This window comes from Lutra lutra, chromosome 5 (assembly GCF_902655055.1).
Source record: "Lutra lutra chromosome 5, mLutLut1.2, whole genome shotgun sequence".
Lineage (NCBI taxonomy): Eukaryota > Metazoa > Chordata > Mammalia > Carnivora > Mustelidae > Lutra > Lutra lutra.
The window spans coordinates 144,753,870-144,763,220 of NC_062282.1; positions in this window are offsets into that span (position 1 = coordinate 144,753,870).

A 9,351-nucleotide genomic window follows, 5' to 3' on the forward strand; every position below is an offset into this window, starting at 1 on the left:
TATTTCAATTATCCACCACACCTCTGGTCTGCTTATGTTGCTCAAATGTCAAATGTGACTGCACAAATTGTACATCTCTATGCAGTGTCTTATAAATAAATACTAACATACCTTGGATAGAGAGTGTATTATCAATTCTCATTAATTCATTTAATAGAAATCAGCTGTGATGTCAATTCTGTTGCGGATCACAGGCTAAACTGATTATTAGCAATCATCTTTTTCTCAATTCAGGGGATTCTGTAAGTCCTAATTCAGAAAAGCTGGAGAGTGGTAGATAGATCATGCTCAGCCTATTGATAGATACACTGTTCATCAGAAATGCCCAAGGCACTTGCCGGAGCCTGTGTTCCTTTTGGCAAGCCCCACAAACATTTCCCGGAGCTGACGTTGGACCGGCCCTTCTGGTTCTTATGATTTCCAGGTGCACCTCAGAAGGCCATCAGGGAGCTTTGAAAAAGCAAGTCTTATTACTCACAGGTCCTAAAGGGTGCATGGCGTGGCTGAGGACCACACATGAGGTTGAACTCAAGGGTAGGGAGAGAGAGGGAGTTTGGACTTGGGGTCCTGCTTTTCTTAGGCTCAAAGATTAGGGTTTTGAGGATTCACTCTTTATTAGCAAATTTAAAACACAAGAGCAGGGATTTGGGAGCGAGAGGAAGAAGTGGGATCTCTCAAGTGGTCGGTTATCTGGGTTATCCAGAGATTTCTAAAAGGGAAGCTACATGCTAGGGGATGTCTAGTGGGTTTGTGAGCAGCTGGGTTCTATAGCTGGCAGCATGTTTACTCGAGATGGGTATCTCTGAAATGATGCCTCAGAAGTCAAAACCTTAATATCAGTAACTTATGTTACCTTTGATGCCAGAGACAGGACTTGAAGCCCAGCCCTCTTGAGGGGCTACTAAAATCCTCTGCCCTTTTCCCCAGCACTCACATGTTCAGTTAATTGGCTTTTATTAAAGTATAGTCCATTTGGAATTTCAAAGAAAGATTAAGATTGGGTTGCATTTTTAAAATTGGGGGATGTTCATCTGCAAGTTATTTCCTAATAACCGAACATTTTTATTTGAGGGTGATCTTCAGATATCAACTTGGCAGGGGTAAACTTTGGCCCAGGTGGATGATCAACGTGAATAATCATATATGTTGCTTTCTGGCATGACCTTTCATGGGAGAGGCAAGGGGTTTATCAAATATCTGAAGAGTAGAAAATTCAATTTAAAAACTAATTCTTAGGAGGTCAGCATTTTCCGTAAAATCCCCTGTACCTTTGCCTTTATGAGTCCGACGAAGAAGGTGTTCTAAATTCATCTATTTTGTGAGGGGAGACTCATCTGTTAGGGTGAAGAATGATTTTTCTGCCCGCTTCTCTGCCAGCTTTCATAATAGCTGTGGCAAAGAGCCTGCTGGCAGGCACACCCGAGTTCCATGAATGGGCTTTATTTTTTAATCATAGAACTTGTGATCCTTGACAGGTTCTAACAGCTTAGTGTTTGACGCATATACTTGAACTAAGGAAGACTGGATTTTACCCACCAAAGGGAAAGAAAAACTCTAATCAGGGTCCCACTGGGGACTGATGTTCAGGAAGCTTCTGTGATGTGGAACTGTCGCTCACCTCTGATTCTGCATGAGAAAAGGGAAATGCATACAGTGCAAGGGCAAAAAATGCAGGACTCTTTCCTTTATTCTCCCCAGTACTGCAGGTACCCAGTGAAACCTGTTTAATTGATTGAGATGCACGACCGCACTACGGAAGATCTGATTTACAGAAGTTCACTGCAGTCTAAATTTCATCGCCTTTACAGAGAGAGCCATGCACAAGATTTGTTGGACTTGAACAGCAAACCAATCCCAGTCTGGACTGAGAAGCCTTTTATGTGCATCAAGGCAGAAAAGTCTTTCCGTATACTAAAATCCACTGGTTTGTATATTGTAAAAGAGTGAATTGTATGGCACATGAATTACCCCTCAATAAAACTGTGACCAAAAATGATTTCCAAGCAAATTCTCATGCAGCCACCTACCAAGTAAAGAAACAAAACATTTATTTATTTATTTATTTACTTATTTATTTTAAAGATTTTATTTATTTATTTGACACAGAGAGAGAGATTACAAGTAGGCAGAGAGGCAGGCAGAGGGGGAGGGGGGAGCAGGCTTCCCACTGAGTAGAGAGCCTGATGCGGGGCTCCATCCCAGGACCCTGAGATCATGACCTGAGCTGAAGGCAGAGGCTTTAAACCACTGAGCCACCCAGGCACCCAGAAATGGAACATTTATTGTGTTTGTTTTCATAGTTGTTGTCTACTTCTATTAGTAGACATTTCCATTTTCTGGAGTCATGTGAAACTTTTAAAGACATCTTGTTTAATACAACCAGTAAATAATAAGAAAATACTATGGTAGAATGCAGATAACTGAATTGGGGAAACCTAGAGTATGTATGATGTGCCGTATGGAGTTCACTTGCTTCAGAACGCAGCCATTTTCATCTCTTCCTCTGTGAAGCTGTTTCATTGGTGGAGTGCCTTCCCTGTGTCCTGTATGTGCTAACTTCCTTTCTGGCGCTCCCCAGCCAAGAGGACAAGTGAGGCAAGAGTAAGTACCTTAATCAGACCACATCCTGAGAAGAAGGGTCCCCTGTTTTGGAGGAGGTTGTTGCAACTTTTAGAAACACATGACACATAGGAAAAGGAGTAAAATCATCAGGGAAATATGGGGTGCCTGGGTGGCTCAGTGGGTTAAGCCTCTGCCTTCAGCTCGGGTCCTGGTCTCAGGGTTCTGGGATTGAGCCCCACAGCGGGCTCTCTGCTTGGCGGGGAGCCTGCTTCCCCCTCTCTCTCTCTGCCTCCCTCTCTGCTTACTTGTGATCTCTGTCTGTCAAGGAAATAAATAAAATCTTAAAAAAAAAAATCATCAGGGAAACAAACACAGATGGAAAACACTTCAAAATACAGGCATGTTTGGTTTTATTTTGCTCCACTCTCTCCCTCCTTTCTTTCTTTTCAGTAGGATCCATGTGGCTTTTAAAAATTTAGTTCTTAATAAGATTATTTGGAGTTTCTTATCACTTCAAATAAAGTCCACTGCTTGAGCTACAATTTTAAAAGCTGTAAAAACAAAAATCCAAGCACAACCACCATAAAGCCTACCTTTTACCAAAGCTGGTGAAACCTAATGATTCCTTTTTGGGAATGTTTCTGCATTCCAGGTTAAGGTTAGCTATTGAGTCTGGAGAAAATAAGCGCTTTTATTCTGAGATGTGAAGCCCTGCAGTTCAGAAATCCCTTCCTTCAATACTGAAAAATGGATGTTTTTCTAGGCTTATTGGTTTTATATTTCTGGCTTTACAGGAGTATCTCTGTATTCCAGGTGAAATCAGTTGCATTCATTGACATTCCCACTACAATGGATGGGATGTTTTTGTACATTTCCAAAAGAGTTGAAGTGAGAACAAAGCCAGGTAGCAAATAGTTGTTGTTATTCTGATTTGGTGTACTAAAACGACAGCTGCCTTTTTAGTGTTCAAATTAAAAATGTGAACAGTTAGGTCTACAGATTATGATACATTGTAATGCAGATAAGCAAAACTTCATCTAGTCAGAGCTCAAGCCTGTTTTATTTAATCAATCAACAAATATTTATTGAATATTTGCTGGGTATTGGGAAATGAACATAGTGTTACAGAGCTAAGCTCATTTTCATTTCCTGGTTTCTTTTCTTTATGTCCCTATTTCTGTTGCCCCTTTTCTACTTTCAGGGGCTCACTCTCATTTTTGGAGCTATATCCAATACATTAGATTAATTTTTAAATTCTTAGTCTTTTTCTACTTCACACATGCATGTCATTATTCCTGTCCTTTTATTGGAGATCACACAATTTCTTCTTCAAACAGGGGTCATTGTGTTGCTTCCCTACTGGTGGGCTCTGTGCTGTTGGATCAGAGATATTTTTTCTCTTTAGGATTCACTTTCTGAAGAGGCAAGGGAATGACTTGGTTGTTGATAGGTTAAGGCAGACCTGAGCAAGGGCTGGGATTACAACATGGTAGAACACTAAACAGGACAAGTGATCTGGAAAGACCACAGAAGCAGGCAAGAGGAGGAAATCAGGATGGATAAGCTGAAGAGTTGGCAGGAATCATAGTCACACACAACAGGCTGAGATCAGAGAGGTAAGCTGGTGTCCTGTCATCCGATATTATAGGTCTGGAGTATAGCTTTGGGACTCTAGGGTCCTGTGAGGATGGATGAGAGGAACCCTGGCATTTCATATATCCTTCCTGAATTATGCTGACCTCCAACTATGTGCCCCAGTCAATATCATACACTTACCTCTCTCCATGTTTCCTTTGTTCTTCTCTTTCATGCATTTGCTTATGAATTCTTTTTGCACTTCTATTCAGTTTCCAAAATCCATCTTAATGCTAGCTGTTTCTTTAAGCATTTCCTGATCATGTTGGCCAGGGATAGTTTTCTCTTCAAAATTCACATTTGTCAGAGACAAAGGAATGAGCATTTATTTGCATGCCTGTATGCGCAGAATTTTTGATATGAGCTTTCTTTGTTTAATCCTTACTCGAACCTCGTATAAAGGAAGTCCCTAACTGAAAGATGTAAGGACTGAATATAGAGACTGATAATAGGGTCTCCCTTTTTGAGTCATCATGGCCCATCCATTAGGATTCCAAAATAAGATAAAAGTATGGGAAAGACTAGAGATGTCTTGGCTGGATCTCCTAGGAGATTTTGTGGGCCACGTGATATTCAACCTATTATGGGACTCAGATAATATCCTGGTATAACTTTACTGAAGAGAAGGAAGTATTTACAGTAAGTTTCTAAGTTAATACATCACAGTATTTTCCTAGTGTCCTCCCAGTACCAACTCATCTTTCCTCTATATATAATCAAAAGGTACAGCAGGAGACATTCTGAGATAGGATCACATGGGGGAGAGAGGACAGAGCAGAAGGGAGGCCCACAACTGAATACTGAAATGTCCTCCCACCTAGGGGGCATTCATTTGTGGTAGAGGCTTCTCAGGGATTGACCAACATGAGGGCAGAAAAAAGGGGTTTGTTAGGATGGAGGTTCATGGTTTCTTTGATAGAAGTCTTTCTAATGGAGTGGAGGACAAAAACTTGATCAGAACAGATAGATGAGAGCTGTAGAAAGCTTTTCAATGAAGGGAGGAGAGAAAGGGGCCAAGCTATGGAAAGATGTGGGTCAGGGGATTATTTGTTGAGATGGGAAATAACACAGCAAAGTTATGATAGAAATAATAGAAGAAAGAACATTAAAATACTTGATCATATCACCCTCATAATTCGGAGACTTCTCATACCTTAAAGATTACATTATTACTTACCTAGGTGACTAGGTTGAGGGTCAAGTTCATCTCTATGTAACAAGCTTTATCATTTAAGAATATGCAACCTGTCCTCGACTCCCTTACCCATTACTGGTCATTAGCCTAGTGGACGTTAAGTTTTACTACATTGAGTAGAGAATATATGGCTTTGAACTTGGTTTTAGTAAATTCTCCAATTCACAGGGTTTGGTTTTGTTTTTCTTCCCCCTATGGAAGTGAATACTGGTGGTTTATGTTTCAGTGTGTGAATAGCAGCGTAGAATTGAGTAGTGAATCATTGACTCATGAGGGAGAATCCAAACGCTTGGAATTGGCTTTTGCAATACTTCATTCTGCCCCCAGACTTAACTGGGGGGTTGCTCTCCCCACTCCATGCCCAGTATCAGCATCTCCAGTGCAAATGCAGAATATGGAGAATTGACTTCAGCTGATACTCTCTTTCTCTTTAGGACCTCCTGCTTTCCTCTTCGGATTTCCAGTGGCACTTGTTTAGTGATTTTGAGTTTCTGTTATCAAAGCCGTAAGTTCAAAAGGCAGAATCAATGTCACCACGTAATAGTTCACCAACACGATCCATTTATTTGCAATGCTTGAAAAAAGTTCCCCTGTGAACTTAGCACAGTTTGAGTTTTGATAAGTGATTGCCTGGCATAGCTGGTACCCTAGCTGTGATTTTCATCTTAGCTAATATCTTCCTGAGATTACTTTACAGCCCATTTACTTGGGCAAGGGCTAAAATGTCCTGAGTCTCTAATCATGTGTTGAGGGTGAATGTGAATATCGAAACAGAAGGCTTAAAATGTGAGTTTATTATTCTTGATGTTGTCGTTCTGTGTTATAATGCCTCGGGCTATATATTTAGGAACAAGAGACAGAGTGGCTTAGATAGTCCCAGAATTATCATTTCCACCTCTCAGCAGTCATAGAAAGCATGGACAGTAATTCTCCAATGATGTCTGTACTACAATTTTTCTTTTACCACATATGCTTTTAGGTGGTTCTGCTTGGGGGTCCACTTATAACTTTGTGAACCACTGTTTTGGCCAAGTGATAGATGGGATGTTTCCATCCAAGGTATGCTATTCATAAGAGGACTAATCACTCTTTATCAAACTTGAGGCAAATAAAGCCAAATTAAATTTATTTAGGTGATTTAAAAAATAGGGACTTTTTAATAGTAGCGATGCTGTGCATTATCTAAATGCAATGCGGATGTAATGATGCATTAGAAATGCCGAGAAAATTTAATCAATGTAGAAAAAATATAACGAAATGGTTGTTTAAACACTGTAAAGCTAATGTTAGAGTAATTACTTCCCATGGAGCAAGGCGTGGAGCACATTACCCAGGCTCTGTTTGATTAGTCATCCTGCCTGCAACATCTGGCCCTTTGATCCATTTTGATTTTAATATAATTTCTAAACTTCTGAATTTAAGTTTTAGAATGAATGAATAAATAAAACAACTTCTGTAAGGAGATGAAGTTTTTACTAGCTTGTGACAGATTAACTCCACGTCCCCGGCTTCCTTCTTCTGCTCCTTCCTCACTTGCGTTCTCCTTTATTTCTTCATCTGAAAGAGAACATCGAAATCCAGAAGGCTGGACTTCCTTGCTTTAGATTAGGATTTGGATTAGGTAGCAAATATTTAGATTTTGGATTAGATTTTAGGTTTGGATTAGGTAGCAAATATTTTAAATAATACTTCGGCTCTCTCTGAGTGGTCTTTCTCTTGGTGGAAAGTAATGGTTTTAGAACAATTATCTTCTTACCTATTGATAGGAAAGGAATGGGAAGAATGGGTTGGAAGAACATAGGTCTGGTTCCTCTGATGAAAGCTTATGTGTCTTGTTGAAAATTTAGAAAATTCATGCTCCCCACCCCCCCCCCCCGCCTGCCTTTCTGCCTACTTGTGATCTCTGCCTGTCAAATATATAAATAAAATCTTTAAAAAAAAAAGAAAATTTAGAAAATTCAGGTAATAAACATAAGAAAATAATTATTACCCATAATCGTATTTCTCAGAAGCAAACATTATTAATATTTGGGGGGGATTTCTTACTAAAAACTGACAGTTAATCTACTCTAGTCTAATAATCGTATAAATCAGGAATTGACATTGCAGTTAAGAGTGTCGGAGCTGGCGTCCGGTCACTTGGGTCCAAATACTGTTTCACCTTGGACAAGTTACCTGTGTTCTTGGTGCTTCATTTGCTCCACTTACAAAATACAGACAGTAATAGTGACTGCTTCATGGCATTGTTGTGAAAATTAAATGAGGGAATTAATATATGCAATGGATTTAAAACAATGCCAAACACGTAATGAGTGCTTATAAATGTCAGCTATTACTACTGCTATTATTGTGAGTGTTCTCTGATTATAAGAATTCTATTCTGGGGGTGCCCAGGTGGCTTAGTTGGTTAAGCAACCAACTCTTGATTTTGGTTCAGGTCATTGTTTCAGGGTCTTGAGATGGAGACCTATGCTGGGCATGAAGCCGGCTTAGGATTCTCTCCCTTTCCCTCTGCCCTTCTCTCCCCATGGGACTCTACTCTTGCACACTTGCTCCCTCTAAAAAAAAAAAAAGAATTCTGCATATATTTTATAATATACATTTTTTCACTTAGTAAAATAGCATCTACCTTATATGTTAGTAGATGTTCTTTCACAGTATATTTTTTCTAATGCAAACATGGATGGATTTTTAGCTCATATATAATTTTTAAAAAAATTATAAACAAGGTTTCCTCAGAATTTATATTTAGGAATGAACTTACTGGGCTAAAATGGATAATAAACATTTGAAAACTTTTGATATGTAGAGTGAAATTGCCCTCTCTAAAGATGTGAGCATGTCCCTTTCTCTCCCCCCTCCCCAAATGTGAATAATAGTAGCTCCTAGAAAAAAAAAAATAATAGTTTAATGGGTGAAAAAGGTATGTAGTGGTTTCTTTAATTTGCATTTGCATTTATGTTTTCCCCTGTATCCTGGGATTTTCTCCTCTAGTTCCTATTCATATCCTCTGTTCATATAGCTTATGGAGCATAAATCTTTTAGTTTTTAAATTGTGGGCATTTTTTTAAAGCTTAAGGAGGTTATCTTTTTGCCAGATACATAGCAAATATTTTCCCCAGTTTATGGTTTGCTTTGAATATTGTTATATGGTTTTTATACTGGTTATAGAGATCTTTTAATAGTTTTATATAGTCAAATTACTCATTATTTTTGTTTACGATTTCTAGTTTTGGAGTCAAATTCAGAGACTTATATCACTAGTCATCCTGGTGTGTATGCCTCACACACACACAATGGTGTGTATGCCTCACACACACACAATGGTGCCTCATTGTGATTTTGATTTGCGCATTCCTGGTGGCTGATGCCAACTTTACTTTGTCAGTTTTCTTTATGCCTAAAATGCCTGCAGAAAAATCTCTACTTTTCTGTCCTTGCCTTTTGCTTTGTGTTCTTTGTAATTCCTAATATTGGTCGAGTCTGGCAGACCACAGCCACCACTCTAGGGATTTCAGTTAGAGAGGATTTGATAGATGGGGATTTAGAGATTTGGAAGTCCTGAACGAGCAGAAGTTAGGGCACTGGCTTTCACTTGTTGATTTCAAGGGTTTAGACTGTGGCTGGAATCTGGAGAGTGGGGAAGCTCTTCCAGATAAGGTTTCTGTTGTTGCTGCTGTTGCCGGTCCCACCCTGGAATCCTGAGCCAGCCGAGAAACCTCAAGTCCCCTCTACCCTTTAGGTTAGCAGCAATAGCTGCAGGAAAATGGCCTCCTCCTTACTCCCAAAAGTCTTTCGAGTGCATCTGATTGGTAATAACATAATTGTTTCAGCCCCGTCTAAACAGGAGAATATGTAGAAAGGGATGAGAATCAATGTGAAATGCTCATAGACCATGATCAGTCACTCTTCATTTCTCAGGACCTGATTGAAAACAGTGGTTTATGAATATTCAGTTT